Genomic DNA, 22,939 nt, shown 5'->3' with positions numbered 1-22,939 from the left:
ACCTCTCAACATGCAGCGCCAGAAGAAGTCTGATATGATTGTGGAGGAGCCACGATTGGTGAAGAAGCTTCAGGAGGTTGTGGATCAGCCACAATTGGGGAAGCTGAGAGGAAACATAGTGGAGGCACCCACTCTTGCAGAGACCTCCAGCAGGGGGAAACTTCGAGCCAGGTGGGCTGAGGGATCACATGCAGCCACACCTCCAGGTAGGAGGTGGGGTGATGTGGAGTGATCGTCCCAAGGAGGAGGGGCAGGATCCTAGAGGTACCCAACCTCTTTGATTTGAATTTACTACAGGAGCCCCGATGAGGTGTAGCAGGATTGACTGATTGGGTAGAGACAGATGCGGATGGAGTGGCAGAGAGAGCTACAATGCAGGAGTCCCAGGACTGTGTAGAGCTAGTAGGATGCAATGATGCGAGAGGCATAGGAGTGTTGCACCAGTGCAGCATGGCATAGAGAGGTGTGCAACGGTGTGAGATGCATGGAGTGTTGCAGCAGCTCAGAGGTCATAGAGGGAGCACTTGTCAGCAACAAGTAGAGCTTCAGCATCAAATTATGTTTCTAGCCCAACAGAGAGGTCAGTTGGGAGTTTTTTTTGTTTTGAGAGTTGTTGGAGCAACCACACTTGGTAGAAGTGTTGCATGCAGAACATTCTGAAGGTATAGGATCGGGTTCGAGTTGAAGCCTTTCTTGTTGAGAGGGAGTGTTAAAATGGCAACAAGAAATGCTCAAAATAGAAGTGAAAAAAATAGCACTACTATAAATAGCAATTTGGGTATCAGTGCTGGATTGAGCAACAGGGAATGAAAAATGGAAGTGCTAAAAATAGAATTGCTATTTTTAGCAGTTTAGGATGGATTCCAATTTCAGTCAGTCCCTGGACTAAAATAGGAAGTAAAATTTGAATTTGAACTTAACAGTTGTTTGAAAATAAATTAATTAATTCTCCATGAGTTAATTAGTTGGAAAAAATCAAACATGAAGTCTATGTGAGGACATGCAATAGTTTCTTTATTAATTGAGGAGTTTATCCATTAGTTAAAGAGATAAGGATGAGTTCTATATTGAATATTAATTAGTTGGCTCATTTAACTGAGTAAAGTCCAGTTATATTTGATTTAAACAATTTGTTTAAATTAAGTAAGTTCAGTTAGTTAATGCATGCTAGCATATAACTGTTGTACTTCAGATAACTGAAGATTCTCTCATGAATAACTCATGCATGTCAGTTCAGACAAAGACCCAGTTGAGATCAGAGAAGGGACAATGTACTATCAGTTGGATGAATATTTTTCCTATAAAGGAAGCTCATCCATGATGAGGATTTATCTCCTTTAGGACTGCGTAGTTGGATCAGAGTTTAGTGAGTGTGTGAAGAGGCCAATTCACACAAGTGGTTGCATTGGACCCCAATCAGAATTGTGCAAAGAAATAGGAGGCTTGGAGGGCAGGCCAGAGGTTAGATAGAGGCCTTTGACTGTCTATGAGCAGCAGAGGTGTTGCAGAGAGAGCGGGATAGCTTTTGAGCTGATTCTTTTTGTAATACTGGCTATATTTCCACTTGTATGATAATACAGAGTTGGGGTTTTAGGCTGAGGCTTTCCCCGGGTTATATCTTCTGTGTTATGTGTGATTGATTCCTTCTTATTAGTTATATGTGTTCTTATTGATGTTGCTCAATTCGATTAAGCTTCCGCTAGATTGTTTATAGAAGTAGATCAAGTATTTTGTTTTAGTATATTGCATTATCAGGTGATCTACAGGTGGGAATTTCTACAACCCGACTGTAGTGCACTTCCCAAATTAGCTTGGCACGCTCACTTGAAGGAACACAAAGGTGGCCTAGGTAGCATAATAATGCATCATGGAGGTGGAAATTAGGAACTTTCTTGCCATCTACTAGCATATGGGATGTGGAGGCAAACTCTGGATCATTTTTGTATAGTTGCGGCCATCCAGAGGTCTCGTGGCCAAAAGGGTCGAGCACAGTAATCAGTGTTGCATCTGGGGGCCGACTGAGGTAGTCTGCAACATGATTGGTGCTACCCTTTTTGTATTTACTGCTCAGGTAGAATTGTTGCAAATACATAGACCACTTCTGATGGTGATCATTCTGCAACGTCCCTTGTGTCTGTATAAACTGAAGAGGTCGGTGATTGGAGTGGATGACCATCTCCTTCCCCCGAATATAATGCTTCCATTGCCAGTAAGCATGCACGATGGAATACATCTCTTTATCATACGTGGGGTACTTCTAAATTGTATCAAAAATTGTATCACTATGATAGGCCACTGGATGCTCGTGTTGGGTGAGGACTGCACCAATAACATAGTTTGAGGCATTTGTCTCGATTTCAAATGGCTGTTGTAGGTCTGGTAGTGTGAGTACTGGTGCGGAGAAGATTCGGTGCTTCAACTCAACGAACACCTTCTATTGGGACTCAGACCAACAAAACTTTGTTTTTCCCCGCCCTTAGTAATCTGATTCAAAGGTCAAGTGATATGGGAGAATCCCAACACGAACCTCCGATAAAAATTTTCAAGGCCCAAAAAGTTGTGAAGCTCCGTTAGAGTGGTCAGGGCTGGCCAATCTCAAATGACTTGGATCTTATTCGGATTCACATGCATGCCACGCTCATCTATGATGTAACCCAAATATTAGACTTGGCTCATGCCAAAGGTGCATTTCTCCAAGTTGGCACACAGTTTGTTCCATTGAAGGGTTTTAAGGACTTGTCAAACATGTTGCAAGTGTTCTTCCCAACTCTTGTTGAAGATGAGGATTTCATCCAAATAAACAACCATGAATGAGTTAGTGAAGGGTCGTAAGATGTCATCCATTAGCCTCATAAAAGTAGTAGGGGCATTTGCCAACTCGAAGGGCATAGCTAACCATTCAAAAAGGCCTTCCTTAGATTTGAAGGTGGTCTTCCATACATTTGTGGGCTCTATTGGGGGCACCCTTGAGTTGGTCCAGAAGGTCATCAATCTGTGGGATTGGATACCTATTCCTGACAGAGATTTTGTTTAGTGCCCAATAATCAATGCAAAACCTCCATGTCCCACATGCTTCTTCTACATGGAGGAACCCTTCTTGGGGGCCATGGATGTGGCTACGATCTTTCCCTTACTTTGAGAGCGAATAAAAAAGAAAACAAATTTCCTAGTCTAGGAGATGATCTTACTGCAATGCTTAACAGAGATCAAAGAGATGGTGGTAAGTGGGGCTACCTCCAGTATCATGTATAACTTACTACCCAAAGAAATAATAACAGAGTGGGATCTAGACTCATATATTGTTGGGTTGTGTTATATTCTTTCCACGACTAGCCCACCTAGCTAAACCGTGTTAGGTAAACTTGACTCGAGATAGAGTCAATGTTGACCAGGTTAAACAGTGATGGTTTTGGGGCACATGGTATTGTGTGCCCATAGTATTCTGCCCGTGGTATTATATGTAATGGAGGCTATAAAAGGCTGGAAGGACTTCATTGTAATGTAAAGCCTGGAGTGGTTGTTGCTGGTTAATTTTTATATTTGTTCCTCTCAGTAATTTTCAATATTAATTTATGTTCTCTGAATAATTTCTTAACAATTGGTATCGGAGCCAGATATTGGCTTCAAAGGGATTCTTTGATGCCAGGGGTTTATAGGGCTTGATGAGATCAATGCAGCCTTTTACAGATCTGGATCTGGAAAATAATGGTACAAGATTTGTGTGTGTCGTGGCTGTGTTTTTGGGTTTTCCTGGTCGGTGGTGGTTCGAGTCCTACGAAGGGGCAAACCATGGACGGAATGAATCGACACCGATGGAGCTCTCAGAGGGAGACACTGAGGTTGCGGAATATCACTTGCTGCGGAAGCCGGTGGAGGTTAGCGGAGGCTTCAAACCTAAACTCTATGCAGGTCGTCCTTCCGGCGAGAGAATAAGACGAAACAAGTTAAGCATCAAGTAAACCCTAGTTTCTGCCATGGCAGTCATGTTGGCATCGACCACCATGTTCCCCTTTCTTCTGTTCCTCCTGCTCAGCGAGGCCGCAGCCGATGGGTCGCCCAAGGCGAAGCTATGCGGCCGTTCTGCTTCCCGGTGCCCGGCCTGGAGATTGAGCGTGGAGAGCGGCAACCTTAAAGATTGGAATATCGTTCCATTAAAATGCGTCGGCTACGTGGGGAAATATATGTTGGCAGAAGGGCAGTATTGGGAGGATTCCAAAGTAGCAGCGTTAACCATTCTGGATTATGTCAAAATGCTGAAACTTGCAGGAGATGGGATGGATGCGTGGGTTTTCGATATTGATGAAACTCTTCTATCCAATATCCCTTATTACCAACACCAGCATTTTTGGGGCAAGGCTTTCGATTCGAAGACATTTGAAGCTTGGGTATTAAAGATGAAAGCACCTGCGCTGCCGTCGTCTCTGCTGCTTTATAACAGTTTGTTAGCTCGGGGTTTCAAAATCTTCCTTCTAACTGGCCGAGACGAATCTCAGCGGAATGGAACGGTCCATAATCTGTTTCAGGCCGGTTACAAGGGCTGGGCAAGTCTGATATTGAGGAGCCAATATGAATGGGATCGTGGCCAAGACTGGATCTGTGGACTGCAGGAGCACCGATTTTTCTTGGGATGATGATGATAAAATGAGAAAATCATATTGAGAGAGGATGGGTCTGAATAGCAGCAAAAAAAAAATTAATGAAGTCAAAATTATTGCATGTAAATGGGCATACTACTGTAAGACCTGGTAAGGCATGTGTACCCCTGGGTAATCACTAGTAAAGTCTGGTTAGACCTAGGTGATAGGGGGGATGTCAAGTTAACAATACCCCGGGTAAAAACTCTGAGGGGGGTAAGGGCTAGAGTGAGTGGGATTGTCTCACTTAGCAGGTTTGGGTGGAGTTAGTCAAGGAACCCCAAGTCAAATTTAAGGGGGGAATTGTTAGGTAAACTTGACTCGGGATAGAGTCAATGTTGACCAGGTTAAATAGTGATGGTTTTGGGGCACATGGTATTGTGCACCCATAGTATTTTTCTTGTGGTATTATATGTAATGGAGCCTATAAAAGGCTGGAAGGACTTCATTGTAATGTAAGGCCTAGAGGTGAGCGGTGAAGGCTCACTTGGCCGGATTGGTCAGGGTTTTGGCCAATGCTAATGAAATATCATTAGGTTGGGTTTTTCCCTAGATTTGGGTTTTCCCGGATAAACATGAGTACTTATGTGTTTATGGTTGTTGCTGGTTAATTTTTATATTTGTTCCTCTCAATAATTTTCAATGTTAATTTATGTTCTCTGAATAATTTCTTAACGAATAGAGGGGTGGGAGCCCCCCTTTGTTGCGCCGATGCATAGTGAGGGGGTCATGGGAGGGCGGAAGCCCCCCCTGTATGGGGCATTTGAGGGGGGCGGTTAGCCCCTCTCTACGAGGTCCGAGGCAGCGCCCCAGGGAATTTTTTTTTTTGGACCCATGGTTTTGTGCATGGTTTTCGCACATGGTTTTGGGTGCAATGGTTTTCGGTCCATGGTATTGGATGCTTCAGCATGTATATATATGTATTTTAAAATTGAAAGGAACATAATGAAAAGTCAATCTGGTAGTCCCGGTTTTGGGATCCAGGGGAATATCTCTGTGTATATTTGTTTTATGTGTTATGCTCTTGCTATTGTTTATTTTTTGTTTTTAGAATTCGTATGCAGTTAATTTTTGTACGGGGTTAAAACCTACATATACATCATGCCGCTTCCACAAGTATGGTTGTCCTAATAATACGTCACAAACTTCAAGAGGAGCAACATTACACATTACCTTATTCGTGAAGGGCTTGATGTTGTAGGGAAGGTGACACTGCTAGCTGACGCAAAAATCTCATCCTTAGTAAAGCCACCTGATGGTGTACGGTTGCGGGTGTGTTGTAGTCGGTAGGCCAGCCGCTTCATGACCTTTGCTGAAATAAGGTTCTTTTGGCTCCCGTTTTCGACAATGAATTGTAGCGGAGAACCCGTCACTAACATCTGTGAGTGGAATAAGCATTCTCCCTCCTCTGGATCTTCAGGCTCAATCTTCTAGATCTTGGTGGTGGCCATAGTGGCATTGGGCTCTACATCAATGACCTTCTTCTCTTTTTAATTCCCCTTGTCAGGTTCTAACTTAGAGCCAGAACATGCGTCTGACTCGGAAGCCTTCAGCTCGGCCACCAGTTATTGCTTGGCCCAACACTCACTTGTGTTGTGAGTGGAGCTCTTATGGAACTCACACCACTTTCTCATGTCCTTCATTGTTTTCGTGGTGTTGTTCTTTGCTTTCGGCTTCAGTGGGTTATCCTAGGTCGCCCTGCCTTGGCTTTTCCCTTTGCTCTACGATTTTGGGGCACATTTCCCTTGCTTTGGATTCACAAATCCAAAGTCTCGCTTTTTTTGTTTAAACTTCTGCTCAATCTTGACAATGTATCAATATGTCATGTCGAGCGAGGAGATGTCCAGGAACTCCATCTCATCCTAGTTGTGCCTGTGTAAGCAGTCGTGATACTTGAGTACCAAATGTTTCTCAGAATCCTTGATACCCAACTTTGTGTGAAGGGTATGAAAAACATTGGTAAACTCTGACATGTCTTGGTCCCTTTCCTGCCACAGTGTGGTCCACTTTATGTATTTATCCTCATAGCTCCCAACACGGTAGTAGTGCTCCTTGATGGCGTCCAAGAATGAATCCCAAGTGGGTGCAACCAAAAATAGTGAGGGTGTATTTTCATCTTTCTTCTCACAGTAGGTTTCCCACCAGTTCTTAACATGGGGGCGACTTTGAGAAGTGTAAGAGTAATCTTTTCCCGGCTGGAAAAATCATGAAGAGAAAAATATCATTCTAGCATATTTAACCATTTATCTACGACGTTTGCATCTATCTGATCCTCAACTATGGGGATGTCAAAGTTAACTTGTACCTTAAAGGGTGTGGCACTTCCAGAGTAGCCACTGGAAAGAGATGTGTCGCCCTTGGGTAGCATCTAAAGGATCTGGGCAAAGTTGTCCATCATCATGTTCCTTCATCACTCGAGGGATTCTTCGAGCAATATTTTGAAAGGATTTTCTACCCCCTCGTCTTTCTTCTCTTCCACCATGGGTAGCCGTCAAGATTTGTGAGGCTGGTCTTGCAAAGGTTTGACCAGTTCAAGCCTTAACTCCTTATATCCCGACCTCGTTGGGGACATGCAAAGAAAAATAGAGAAAGAACAGACCCCTCTGATACCACTGATCTGAACTTAAAAAAGAACATAACAAATTACAGATATATCTATAAATATAGAGATGTAGCATAAATAACACTTCATTTCATTAATATCAAATACTGAAATATTCTTACAAAGAGAATGGAACTAAGACTAGCTCAGGTGATGGTAGTTTATCTCTGAGAAGAGATGTGGGGGATACATGCATCTGAATTGTGTTACAATGAGGCTCTAAGGCCTAATTATTATTGAGAAACAATGGAAAACCCTAAACATCTAAAAACCTAACTCTAGGAGATGAAGCGCCAAAATTATCGGCCCCATTTGGGTAAATTGGTACATCAACTTCCTGGGATCGTAACTTTGGCATACAATCTTTGTTTGATGCACACATTACCTCGTTAGAAAGATCTATTCGAGGACTACAACTTTTGATGGCTAATATTGGGTCAAAGACCCATATTAGCCCCAATTTTCCAAAAAAAAAAAAAAAAAAACATTTATGGCCTCAAAATGGCTTTAGAAGTTCCAGACCTAAAAAGATGCCAAAAATAGTAAATTGTGCTACATTTAAGGAAACTAAAAAAATGAAAGAGACAATGGTGGGGGTCCAAGTGGAATAGGTGGGTGGCCACAAACATCCACCTGGACCAACGATCATGATGCCTGTCCAAACCAGAACTAGAATAATACCTGTGTCCATCACCTCTCCTATTTGGAGTGTCCAACAACCTGCCATCTCTGATCGTATCATCTCTGTTCAATCTGTGACCACCATAAGACCTGCTACCATATGCCCCATTAGTTTTTTCCTCTTACTCATAGTTAAACCTAAGTGGTCCCTGTCGCTGCAATTCTGACAAACTCTGAAGTAGTATTGCATTAACCTCTACTTGTTTCTCTTGTGCCTGCATGATTTTTTCATTGTCTGCCTTACAACTCCTTATTTATTCCTTCAAGCATCTCATTGTATCTGCCAAATCAAAAGAGAGCCCAACACCATGCTACTCATCTGATTCATAGGGAGATTTTTTGTAGTCTACCATCATGCTAGCCATTTAATCTTTCTCCTGCAAGGCATACTATGTTAGCTAAACCAAATCACAATAAACCAACGTACCTTAGCATAGTTCGGGGAGGATATCTCATCTGCAAGATCATCAAATCAGTGTGATACATGTATAACATAATCATAACAACATATAGACATATGATACATAAGCACATAACCATGTAACCATCAATCTAGCTAGAGTCCAGTCATCAATGCATGACCATATCAACTACACACATACCATGACTACATGCATGACAACAACAACCATAACACCATTGTATACTTGACCACATGCAAACATTAACATGCATAAGCAATGCGTAATCGACCACACACACGCATGAACACATATGATCAAGCATGAACGACAATACTTGTAACCAAACCTACAAGAATGATACATGTAACCAAGCATGCAAGAATGTAACCAAACATACGAGAATGTAACCAAGCATACAAAATGACACATGTAAGTGACATATAACAACATGTAACCAGTCATACACTCATGACAACATGCTTCACACAACGACATCCTTATTCCCATGGCGACATCACTATGACCATGACCAACACCATGCATATGAAACAAGCACATAGACCACAAGGATGACTGACACATATACAACCAACATGAATGCATGACAAACACATTCACCCAAGGAGAGCACAACCATGCTCTGATACCAATCTGTAACCACCCTCCTCCCACATCTACCCAAGTAACCGACCAACCAGGGTAAACATGCAATGAAGAGGCTACTATGATATGATTCAACCTCCTTGGTGACCTTAAGGAAATGGAATCGACAGAACACATCAACCATACCTTCCACATCAGTAACAACACCCCCAGGAGACATCTCAGCCACTCAGACATCCTGCCCCTGGGTCCCACTGATATTTTAGACCTCTTGACCTCTGGACATTCTCATGCTATGGGCATGCCAGCATCCAGGGACCTCTAGACACTCTCACAGGCCTGCAAGCCAGCATCCAGGGACTTTTCCCAGCAAACCTGTGCCGGTGTCCGCAAGATTCAAGGTACTTTTCTAGCCTAGAATTCCGGCCACCGCCCAAAACTTGTTATAATTTTCATAATCCATCAAAGACATGATGACAAGATTAATAAACCAAAAATCAATCTCAGGACTAGACCTGACCATCCCCAACCGGGACTGACATTATGTCAAACACTTGGAATCAATGCAACCTATAGGTCTAGGATACAAGATAGAGATTGAATGACTAAAAACTCTTATAAAACATCACAAGAAGGATCACAACCTTCTCCCTTGAACTGTTATGACATCAATTCGGTCTTGCATCCATCTCTTTAACAATTAGAAGTAAATACATGAAATGACCATGACATGAACCAGTCAATTAACCATGATTATAACCAACATAAAACCATGTAAATAACAAAGATATAACAACCATTAAATCCACATATAAACAAGCGTAAAAGTAAGAGAACTTAGCTTTCATTAATCATAGGAAAATCAGACTAGGTTTGAGACTTCCACATACCACCTGACCGTAGACATGGCTGAACCAAATATTTCTTTCATCCAGTCACCCTTGTGCCATATTCCAAGCATGAATGTGGGATTTCATGGATAAACCAATCCAAAACAACCAAGGGAATCCAAAAGTTAAACCACCTCCACCCTCACCCAAACATGATCACACCAAAATCGATGCTCCAATCACAGCCAAACTGAACTTGGAATGCCATTCGAAATCCATCACTATCCTTTAGGAATTTTCCATCTCTTTGTCTCTCAAGCTTTACCACAATCCAATCCTGGATCACTAGGACCTAAACTGAGACCAGTCTCTTAGTCTTTACTGCAATCCAAACCTGGATCACTAGGCCCTAAACTGAGACTTCTCCCTCGGCCTTTAACATGTATCCTGCCAAAACCAGTCAAGGGATTCCTAAGCCTTTGGGAATGAACCTTGAGATCACCTCTACCCTAGATTTCGAAATCCATTTGGCAAACCAAAGCTCAAAACCGAGATAAACATCCCAACATACCATGGCATTCGGAAAAAGGCAAGGCTAGGCTGAAAACATTGTTACAACCTAACAAAACCATGCTACCAACAACAAGAGAACCATACATCAACATGCAAAGCCATGCATGTCAAAACCAGCTAGGAATCACACATGCAATATGTTACCTGCAAGTATTCCTACTGAAGTTGCATGATCCTACTCTTCCTTCCTTGATCCTTCCTTTCCCTTTGTTTTCTTTTCCTTCCTTGATCCAAATCTAGAGTGCTCCAAGAAAACTTTAAGTGACCAAGAGTGAGAGAGAGAATAATGAGAGAGCTCCAAAACTTGAACTAGAAAAAGGTTACCAATAGATCCTAAGAAGCCTTTTTATTAATGAGGCCTCTATTTTCTTCATTTTCCATTATTTTCCTTCAATTTCCTCCTCACATGCAACCTGTGACCTTTCACCTTACTTTTCTCCTAATTTCCTTTATTTTCATAAATAAATGTGCCAAAAATGTCTTTTTGCCTTTTAATGCCTTTGCCAATTTCCTTAGCCATAAACACATCCAGTGATGCCCACTAGGATATATTTGCCCAACATTCAGCTTGGAATACGTGTCCCTTAACCATGGTCTTATTTTTCCTTTATTAACTTTCATTACATGAACTTTTCACCAGGGTTGTTATAAGTACTTGGCCTTTTGGATAGTATCCTCTAGTGTCGTTGGTTAAGAAAAAACTATTTTGTCCCGATAGGACTGTGGTAGTTGAGGAAGTGTTAGATATTTATCTTTTCATCTTTGATGTAAAGCACACACATCAACAATTCTATCAATTTATTGGTATAAGCTTTCATATTAAGTTTTCCCAACTAATGCTCAAGGAATTCTTTAATTTTCTCATTTTAATACCTTTTAGTATTTCTTCGTGAAGTACCTATTAAACTTACTCTATGTTAGATTCTTCTCTCAAATGCCCTTGACATTCTTGAGGTATTCCCACCATATGTCTTCCTTTTCTCTCAAGTTAAATATGGCCACTCATGCCTTCATATTTTTAGAGTAACCATGCATCTTTAAATATTTCCTTAGGCCTAGAAGTCATGTTGCAACCTCCTCATTCTTTCTAACTTCCCCATCAAAAGTAGGGGGATTTTATTTCTTAAATTATTTAGGCAATATAATTGTCTTATCCCTCTTCTTCTTGTTGTGCAACCTTCACTTCATTTTTGTGTTGGAAATATTATTAGTATTGTCAGTGTTATCATCCAAGGTGTCTATTGAAGTGTCCTCACTTGCACTCATGTGAATCTTTCTTGATCTACTTCCATTTAACTTGTTGGTTTCTAGTCCATACTTCTGAATTTCATAAGGACTATGGGTTGTTTTAGACCTAGGATAATCCAAATGACTGACAATTGGTTCATGCTACCTTTGTCGTTGTAAGTCTGACGAACTTTGCAATAACACATCATGAACTTCTTCGTACTTTTCTTGGGCTTTGCTAATATTCTCATTATCAACATTATATCTTTTGAGTTCAACCCATATGCTTCTAAGGCTCTCCATTTTGTTAGGAGGTGTCTCTATTGGCCTCCTCTCATTTGACTTTGTTTCTCTATTATGAGAAGTTATTTTCGAGCTATATTGGACCATTTTGTTGCACATTCCTTTTCGTCTTTTTGTTGGGATTATATCTTCTTATGTGATGGAATAACACACATAATTGTTGGTTTAGTGTTGGGTAGCGGAGGCCCCGCATAACGGGTTTGGGGCTTAAAGCCCGCAATTTTGGGTAAAAGTGTGGTAAAAGCTCCGCAAAGTGCACGTGGGCAAAATGTAAGGAGTCAAGTCAAAGGGTTGTCCACCCAAAAATAATGTAAGAAAATAGAAAGTGAGTCAGCCTGCCCTTGGTTCGCGGACCATGGGAATGTATAAATAGAGCAAGGCTCTAAGGGTAGAAGTCAGTTTTCGGGTTTTGGATCTGGAATGTTATGGGTTTATGAAGGAAATATTCTCTTTGCATCTATAAGTCTGAGTCGAGGGTGTTGGTAGATAGAGAGAGGCTCTGCAGTTGTGTGTGCAGAGACCTAGTAGAGTCCGCAGCTGTGTGCGCGGACCCCTGCAGCTGAGTGCGCAGGGCAGATCTGGTTGTACTAAAAAGGAGATAAATAAAGATAAGAATTTATAAATCATTGTGTGCTTTATCGTGAATCTATCTGTTGCTTATGTTATGAATTTATGCATATTTATGATAGTGCGCACTCGTTCTTATTGTTAAATGTTTGCTCAAAGACCTTAAGAAGTAGATCTAATCTATAATAAACTCATTAATAATAAAGTGCAACGGCCCGAATCTACGCGGAAGCCTGACAATAGTGCAGAGTGGCGCGAGGGCGTAGATTGGTTCACGACCCCTCCAGACCACACCAAGACATCCCATGGGTGTGGAAACCTAGTTACAACACCCTCCCCTACTACCTCGGGTGAGACTTCAGCCCGCGCTCCGCGGACTGTTGCCGAAAGGGTTGGTAGTGTGGGATCTTTTTGGCTAAATCACTTCTAAACCTAGGTCAGGCCCCAACAAGCCAACAAATGGTTTCATTGTCGGTACGGGGATCTGCCTAAGGGATGTCTGATGTCATAACACTGGAACCTTACGAAGAAAGAACTTGAAGATTGGTTGGATCAGAAGCTTCACAAGTTCATGGTACAGGAAAACAAAAACCCACAGATATCTGAGGAGAGGTGGTTAGATTGATACATATACATGAAAATCCACGATATCTTCTTCGTGTCCTTCTCGACAGAACTGTATGAGTGGATCGCGAGGCTAGCTGACATTCAGGGAAGGTGTAGACTGGAACAACCCATCGTGTGGACTCTAAAGTTGGTGCCCAGACTAGAGACATCTGAAGATAAAACCGCACGTGCAGTAGATCACTGGTTGGATCAGATAATATGCGGGTTTATCACTGATTTTGCAATAAACACAACTGTGAGCTACAACGAAGCAGAGTGGCAGTTTCTCAAGGGACTGCGGGGTAAGTACATCAAATCGTTGAATACCTGGATTAAAATGTTGTTATGTGAAAAATGGGTTATGCAAATCCATTGATGTCTGGGGTAACGCAGAGCAGAAGAGGCTACCGAGGGACCGAAGGATTAGAGAACAGTCCCCTAATTTCACTTTCGCACGAAAGCGAGGAGGAACTCACAGGGTTCTCTCTGAGAAGTGCAATCCAATTGATAAAGCAGCACATTCCACTAATACCACCGCCATCCACGCCATCACCCACTTCACCTACATCAACCCATCTTCACCTACCCCACCTCCGCCACCACCGAGGGTTGGAATGGCGAGTGCGATCAAGTTGCCTGTATTTAGAGGCGTAGGAAATGAGGAACCAGATCAGTTCTGGTTCGTGGTAAAGGTTGTATGGGAAGCCCAAGGTGTAACAGATGATAACATTAGAAAGGCTACTCTGGTAAGTGTGCTACAAGATCACGCGTTGACGTGGTATATAAAGTACTCTAGCGATCATCCGAATGCGGGAATAGCGGCAATCCAGGATGCATTCAAAAAATAATTTAGCTGGCTGAAATCGGAGACGCAGTCGATCATTGGGTTCAAAGAAATCATGATGCTGCCAGGCGAAACCCCTTAGGATCTGGATCAAAGACTGAAGAGTACGATCCATGAGGCTAACATGACGCTGACAGATGCGTAGCACTACGCATGGTTTGTGGCGTCTTTGACACCACATCTAAGGACGACGTTGTCACAACAAAAGATCTCAACCCAGGATGAAGCATTAGAGATAGCAATGAGGTTGCATGAAACTCCAATACAGGATCCTGGGTTGGGAGTTCAACAAATCCACACGCAACTACAAAACCTATGCTTGGAGATGTAAAGCCTGAAGCAAGATAGGGTGCCCCGACCAGAGGCACGTGAAGAAGTATGGTGTATCAAATGCAAGGGCCAAGGTCATCACAAGGATCACTGCCCCATATTCGCAAACTATCTGGTGGGAGGAGGACCAATGCCATTAAGACGGGAGGTACAAGCAAGGCCAAGTGCGGCGCTTGCACTCTGGTGCGCGATTTGTGAAGTAGGAGGAAAGCACGCAACAAACAACTGTCACCTGTTGCAGAAGTATACCCAGACCCTGCAACAGTTGTATTGCAAATTCTGTAGATCATTGGGTCATGACGAGTGAACATGTCTAAGCTACGAGCTAATGATGGAGAGGACCCCAGCCTATCGAATGCAGACTAAGACACGGGGTTTCGACCCAGCTGCGGGGCCACACGGTGGATTCCAAGGACGCAGAAGAGGCAGAGGAGGAATGGGACCTGGATGAGGGCGCGGACAGCTGATCTGTTATAATTGTGCAGGGCCAAGGCACTACGCTCGCGATTGTACTAACCCGACGAGAATATCTTCTCCGTACTGTGAGTAGTTTGACCACGAAATGGTAGATTGTTCAACGTTGATTGCCCAAATGCATGAAAAGGGGGTACTACAACCAACTCCAACTCAAAATATCCAAATGATGAGGTCTGAACCACGTGAATAAGACCCTAGTGTAAACATGGTACTGAGGATCAACGCAACTACAAGGGGAGATGCGAGGAAACAGCCTGGAGAAGATGTGAAGGGTCGCGATGCTCCTACAAAGGAACTTGACTTTGAGATAGAACATGTGAAGGGAACGTCTAAGGAAGCTAAGAAGAGCTTCACGAAAACCTCTACTCCAGGAATGGATCCCTCTATGCTTACTACCTTTTCAGAGACATGTATGAAGCTACTACGCGACAATAAGGTATTTAAGGGACTACAAGAGCTGATCACTAGATGCGCAGGATCAGGGGAGCCGCGCGTGATCCAGAAACTTGGAAAACATGCTTTGCGCACTAGGCGGGAAATGCGAATGACAATGCAAATTGGTGAGTATGAGATGGTTTAGGTCATCCTGGATTTGGGGTCGTATGTGAATGTATTGCCCAAGCAAATGTGGGAACGCATGGGCAGGCCCGCACTACAATGGTCTCCTATTCAATTACGGATGGGCAACTAATAAAATATCTTACCGATGGGAAGATTGCAAGGGGTGACAGTGGACATTGAAAGTGTAAGTACGTAGACAAACTTCGAGATAATAGAAATTGTTGATGACAGTAATCCATACCCTGCGTTGCTAGGAATAGATTGGGCCATGGACATGAATGGGGTCATCAACTTAAAAAGACAAAAGATGACATTCGAGAAAAAGTCACTCCGTGTTATAGTTCCATTGGACCCAGCCGAAGGAGCGCGCTACACCGAACCTGTGCGCGACGAGGACAGTGACGATGAACTAGATTGCATCTACCAGATAACCACGCAAGACCAGGATTGGGTGAATCCAACAGCGGACGGGAGAATCTCATGGGAGCGCGATAGTTCATGCACATCGGATTCAGATGAGGAGATAGAACGATGGTAGAACCAATTGCATGAAGTCACAATGCTCAACTGTAACATGATGATTAGATCACTGCGACGCATGACAACCAAGGTAAGGAAACAACCAGTGGACGACGGCACAACAAATGGGGAGGACTTCGTCAACCACTGCGGAACTTCAATCATAGAGCAGAAGCGGCGTGGTGCATCGGAAGGAGCGATGCGTGCGACAATCACACTAGCGTAGCATGCACATAGGAAGATGAGGTGGAATGGGTGCGAAAGTAGAAGGCGGATGTGTGTACGGGTTGGGGGACCTCCACGGTGAATGCAGCCAGGGAAACCATGTCGAGGAGGTACGGCTGTATGCTGTACAACCATTGCCCCCACTGAATCTGTGCATGACAGGGGTTCGCTAGGCCAATAAGACCATAAACAAAATAGGGTGTGCGAAGATAACCCTATCCGCGGTCAGACGCAATGAAACCAGGAAAGTGAAGAGAATTTCCCCGACCACTGCCCCTGCAGTTTGAACAAAACGAGAGGACCTGGACAAGGGATCTGGCGGTTGCAGGAAGCCATTCGGTGCGGCAGCTCGAGACTTCGCGCACTTGAGGAAGAAGGGGCAAGGCTAAGGAGGAAGAGCGCGAAGCTGGACGAGGAAAATGGCAAAAGTAAACTCGGAGTCACAGAAACAGGCCGCGCGAATGCGAGAATAAGGGGACCGGACCTGGCTGGCCCTCCTATGATACTAGAACAAGCCGTGACCCTGCTATCATGGTTGCAACCGCACCCTACTGAACAAGGGAGCACAGAACGTGACGCGTTACTAGATTCAAAAGTACGCGAAGGGTGCATGCAGCCCAGGCTAGTAGGGAAGAGGAAGACTCGCATGAGGGGTGCGACCATCTGACTATCTATAGGAGGCCAAGTCTCAGTGCTCCACGCAGTTGGAAGAGGGTGCATGACTGTAAAGAAGTCAGTAGGTAGGTTGTGAGGTTTGGACGTGGTGCGCAAGACCAGTATGAAGCATAGAACACGTCCGCGTACTAGGGACTGTGCTTTCGCGGGGGAAAGATGGAAGGTGATCGTTGCAGATAATGTTCATGACAAGATGTCCCATTTAAGACACCGAGGAGCAGGTGACGGGAAATTAAGACACAGGGCGGAATGGATTTGCCGCCAAAATCGCATTAATGAGCCACGAATGGGGAGCATAGCCGAATTTGAAGTCAAAAAGGTATATAAAGCACAGGTGGCTTGTTACCACACACCCTTTGGCCCCTTGCATATTAAGCTGTTCTGTGTTCAAGTAGACAGGTGCAAGATGAATGAGGCAGTCGTAAAAGGAAGTCCATGGTTTCAAGAATTGCCAAAGGAAATACAGGAATCCCTACTCTGGTCGATATCCACAACCAAGGACGTTATGCAGAGCCCTGCATCACAGATGGGTGGGATAGCCGAAATCCCTAAATCACCTCGGATGCCACGGACCAAGAAGAACCCACTGGTAGCAGGAACAGTTCGGATGTCTCTGCGAAATCCGCGATTCGGAAAATTGTCGATGGAATAAAAAGGAAAAGCCGTTACTATCGAGAGCGATGAAGAGGAAGAGGATCCTTCGACCTTTGTTGAAGAAATAGAACCAGAAGAAGAGATGGAAGAAGATATCCCACCAGTACAGGCTCCAGCAAAACGACCTAAGTATGTCCCTCCATGGAAAGGGAGGGTCAAGGTAGTTGAAGACTTAGATGTTGTTAAAGACACACTTATAACCCCGTCCCTCCCCAAAGGGGTTCCGTTTGAAGGAACGACGACTGGCCGCATCCCCACTATGAAATTTGAAGACTGGGACCTGGCGGATACTGAGAAGTTTCCCCATTTGGAAACTAGTGAGCTGATGGAACAAAGCACAAAGGGGGTCGTTACGACACTACAACCGCAGAAATGGTTGCGAAAGGTGGAGGAGGCCGGGCTACTCCACCTCCTATCAATTCCACATTTTCATCGGGCCCCCATTACAATATTGGTCATCAAGCAACTGCTCTACCTAGTGCACGATGGGTACTTATGGCTAGACAAACCCATCCCCATCACGGTGGAGCTTATTCATAGGATCTCTCAGCTTCCCTGTGAAGGAAAGGACCCCGCAGAAATAGTTGGCATGAGTGGCGACTTGACGCTTGTGGAAGCCATGAAAAAGAAATACAAGTTGGAGAAAAAGTAGAGAGGGTATGCTATTGCTAGTATTCAGGACAAAGGGGTCTGCATTGCTACCCAGTTGCTGGCAGGAAAGGTAATGAGAAAATGTCGAGGCAGTGAGGTCCCAGCAATGGTCGTCGCGTTAGCTGAACAATGCGTGGAAGGGGAACGGTTCAATTGGGCGCAGTTCCTCCGCGACGAATTTCTGACCAACTGTAGGGAGGCTCAGGAGCAGGGTAAGACCTTCCACTATGCCTGGTTGCTCTTATCCATCATATTGGTTATAGGCGAATTACTCGAGGATAGTCAGTTTCCGTCCCTAGACCAGGATTGGCCGGAGGCCACGAAATACGCGTCATTATGGGCAATGATGGATGCCACAAGAATCTGAGAAGTAAATATTTTCTGGATACTGATGGACGCAAACATATGATAATGGATCAACCAGCAGCCCCGTCTATCTGCTGAGGTATATGACAGTGTGAAGAATGTGGCCGATTTTAAGGCAGATATGTACCATGTATACATCCGGGCGTGCAAGGACCCAAAGCAAATGTGAACCACGCTTCCCTTTATTTCCATCAACGATGATGTCTTTATGGTGCTCGATACCTGGCCACCGAAGTGGCGCGGCCCATATGCAATAGGGCGCGATGAGACCGCCATCCAAAAACAGAAGGCTGAGGCCAAGTCCTTAGCACAGCAGAAGCGGAACGAAAAGCTCGTTGCAGAAGTACGGGCGGCCCGGGAGGCAGCGCAGGCTTCCACAGGCAAGGCGCCAGCAGGAGGGGCTACTACAACAGAGGACGAAAGTGGCCCGAATGTGACCACAGAGCCAGATACAGTGACAGAAGGTGCGGCACCAACCACCACCTGTTCGCCCTTAAAACGACCACGCCCGACAGAACGATCAAGGTCACGGAAGAAGACCAAGGCATCCAAGTTGGACGAGGAACTTATCACATTGACCGAGGGTGACCTATGTGACATCGGGGATATAGTTCTTATCCATCTTCTTCTTGTTATGCAACCTTCACTTCATTTTTGTGTTGGAAATATTATTAGTATTGTCAGTCTTATCATCCAAGGTGTTTATTGAAGTGTCCTCACTTGCACTCTTGCGACTCTTTTTTTATCTGCTTCCATTTAACTTGTTGGTTTCTGGTCCATACTTCTGAAATTCATAGGGACTACGGGCTCTTTTGGACCTAGGATAATCCAAATGACTAACAATTGGTTCATGCTACCTTTGTTGTTGTAAGTTTGACGAACTTTGCAATATCAGATCATGAACTTCTTCATACTTTTCTTGGGCTTTGATAATATTCTCATTATCAACATTATATATTTTGAGTTCAACCCATATGCTTCTAAGGCTCTCCATCTGGTTAGAAGGTGTCTCTATTGGCCTCCTCTCATTTGACTCTGCTTCTCTATTATGAGAAGTTTTTTTCAAGCTATATTGGACCATTTTGTTGCACATTCCTTTTCGTCTTTTTGTTGGGATTATATCTTCTTATGTGATGGAATAACACACATAATTGTTGGTTTAGAATAATCATAAATAATAGTAAACATACTAAGTTACCTTGGGTATGCCAACACTAGATTAGACTGGTCTGAAATTGTTGTTTGACACATTTAAACATAAATTAGATAAACTGACAATGTTAAAATAAAAAAGGTTAGCAAAACAAATATTCAAATTTATCTCTCTCTACTCCAAGCATTTTCAATCCAAAATTTGAACCTTAAGCTCATAATTATTTTATGATAATTCTACTTCTCTTAAGCCCATCCAGTTTGAGTGTTGAACCTTTGCTCCGATACCACTGTGTTACACACTCGACCCCTTGATCCGATATCAGGGTTGTGGGGTGTAGTTAGACCCGACCTTCAAAGTACATTATGAAGATTGGGTTATCTAAATTTCCTTTTTCCTTCCTAATCTAAATTCATATTCTTGATGTCACCACCGTCTTCTACTTGTCAAGAGCTTTCCAACGATATAAATTTCATCACATTTTGGGCTTCGAGCACACAATTATGCCTAATTGAAAATTTACCACTTAAGGAAACATCATCATCCATACATGTCCACATGGCTAACATCATACAATTCTTGGCCAAGTATCATCCCTACATTGGCCACATCCCAGGCCAACATGCCATATCAAGCCTCGCTATATTTCTAATTTCCATAAGCCAACATGGTCCAAACCTTCGAAGCTCTAGTATGTTGATATACCAATATAGCCCGAGGTCCCGATATAATGGCATAGTCAATATAATGACTTGAAAATATGGAAATACAACTAGTATAATTGATATAGTGATATTGTTGATATCCCCCAATATTTCAATATACTCGCACTATTGACCAGGTCATTGATGAATTTCTTTATAATGGAAAATCACTGCAAAACATCAATAAGACAGTGGCTAGCTCATCATGCCACCTCATTTTTTGACATCCAATCATAGCCAACCACACGGAAAAAATTGACATGCAAGAGAGATGGCACTACTAACATGTCTATCAAAATATTGGGATATTAGAGACTTTCTAAGCACAATCCCTCAGAAGTCCCAATATGTCGATATGTCAATATGATAATCCAACCTACCACATTGTATTCTAACATCCAATCACCGCTTGACATGTGGCAAACACTAATGTATCCTCTACCACATGGCAACCACTTACATGTGTCATTTGTCACTCTTATTTGAACAACTGGAATTCCCAAATGGGCCAAATTTGGGTGACACATGTGATACGTATGGCATAGTCATGTCATTATCCATGATGTTAATCCTTCAACTATTTTGGGTTCTTGATACTTTAGTTTGTTCTAAGCTCTCGGTGTCATCATTCGATGTGCATGTCTAATAGAATCTAATGTTTGTTGCTTGGGGCCATGCCATACCATTTTTATCCCATACAAGTTAGTTCTTTGATTCTTTCGAGGCTAATATAATGATAAGCCCCCTTCCACACTACCTCACATTCATAACTCCTGTGTTGGCCATGTGACCAATGGCTAGGGCTGAGGCCTCCATAAATCCAAATTTCTAAAAAACTTGAGGCCTTTGCCCAATTTCTCCTTTGTTAACATAATGGTCTTCAACCGCCTTCAACAAACAACCCGCAACCTTTAACCAAGCGGCTTTCATAACATTAGATGAATACAATCATTGCAACCACAACAAAATATCTCGATTTGGGAGCATGCATTATACAATAATTCCCACATAACATAAGGGAAGCCTTCCATAGCATACAATATACATATTCATAAATGAAATGCCATTAAACATTCAAACAAGATGGGTTAATTATTTCACACATTGATCATACATGTTCCATATCATAGCACAATAGATTTTAGCTTGTCAATGCATACATACACAATAAACTAGCGTAGCATTAAAACAAGAAGCATTGAAAAACATCTACTTTTCATTTATAAGAAGAATATACTTATCTGTTCCACTTAAAATTGTTGGAAACTGAAGAAGGGACTACCACTCGATCCAACTATAGGCACAACCACACTGCAAATTTCTTATAATTGGCCACCCTTGAGACAGATCTGATGTTTTAAGGGTGGTTCACTCTGGGTATTGCACCAAAAGGGTCAATTCAAGGGATAGAGAAAGAAGGTCAATCTCCTTCATTGTCTTGGAAATAGGGATGCCATCTATCAAACATTGAGTTCAAGTTGAATACACAACAAAATATGGTCACTAAGGGTTGGCATAACAACATGGGAGACCCCTTCAATGTTTCTTATGGTTCCCTAGTGATCCTCCCTCTATCCAACGCTTCACGTGCTCAAACACAACCAAATAACATAGTTCTTCTTTGTCTACAAGACTCATGCAAATGACTCTCTCTTTGGTTTCCTCAGCTATTAAAATTCAAACATGGACTTTGTTGTATGGTTTTTAAATGCATGTTTACAAGGTTCTAGGGTTACAAGTTCACAATAGTTCAAGTTTTTTCACACAATTCGAGTCTTTGTTCTCAAATTGCTAGAATACTCCCCAATCAACTTCCAAAACTAACTCAAAAAATTCTTTCATTCTTCCCTCAAGCACTGCCTTACGTAGGAGAGGTCTAGTGTCCTCTCAGACTATGGAGTCAATAGGATTGTCGTGAGGTATGTAGCCCATGTATGGGTAGCTCTAAGACCTCCTTCTACATTCCCTCATGATTGCATGAGAAGTTGGAAATTCAACAAGAAACATTAGGGGTTAGAACATTAAGGGAAGATATGAAACTTCCCTGTCTGCCTTCTAGGCTTCCTAAGCAAGTTATCCTTTCAGAACATCGAGATCCATATAAGTTTGTCTTTCTTATTCAACTTTAGCAATTTTATATTTAAATTAAAATGTTTACATCATGTAGTCTTAGCAATATATCCATGTTGACTCTCCAATATTATCATACTTTAATTACATTATAAAACTTAGGAGATTAGAAAAAGGGATGTTACAATTGTTGGTCAATTTGGCAAAATGTTGCTTGCGTTGGCTTCTTTATACATCTATAATTGAGTTGCAATAAGGAGGTAGCATCATGTAAACATTCTTCACATAATAAAGTGTTTGGCATTAGTACTGGGTGCAACCCATTCATATGTGTTGTGTATTGTGGATGCTTTATATTTGTTGGATTTGCATGTTCCTTGCATTAAAGTTAATAAGCTAAGAATTGTGAATTGTCTAAGTGTTAATGCTGCTAAGATGTTTTAAGTTTGTGGTTGGACGTAAGCCTCTTGTTAGATGAACTAAGTTGCATTGGACTTGGTTGGGCATCTAATTTATTGTAGCTTCAGGTGAAGTTATGGGTAAACTTTAAGTGACAAGATGTAGTTTGGTTATAGTAAGTGTAGGTTAACCAAGCCAATGTGGTTGAGGCAAGGTAGTGCCACACAAATTCCAGTTTCAGAATGACTTGGGGAGGACTCAAGTCATAGAAAACAAAATCG

At 42.7% G+C, this 22,939-nt stretch overlaps 1 pseudogene; it reads left to right on the top strand.

Annotated features, from left to right (window-relative positions):
- The first annotated feature begins 3,961 nt into the window (after positions 1-3,961).
- On the top strand, positions 3,962-4,631 carry LOC149153836 (acid phosphatase 1 pseudogene; annotated as a pseudogene).
- Positions 4,632-22,939: the final 18,308 nt, after the last annotated feature.

Source organism: Pinus tabuliformis, chromosome 9, assembly GCF_031772625.1.
Source record: "Pinus tabuliformis cultivar Carrire ecotype Pingquan chromosome 9, CPIR1, whole genome shotgun sequence".
NCBI lineage: Eukaryota > Viridiplantae > Streptophyta > Pinopsida > Pinales > Pinaceae > Pinus > Pinus tabuliformis.
Note: the sequence above shows the minus strand (reverse complement) of the source record. Positions and strands in the feature narration are given on the sequence as shown.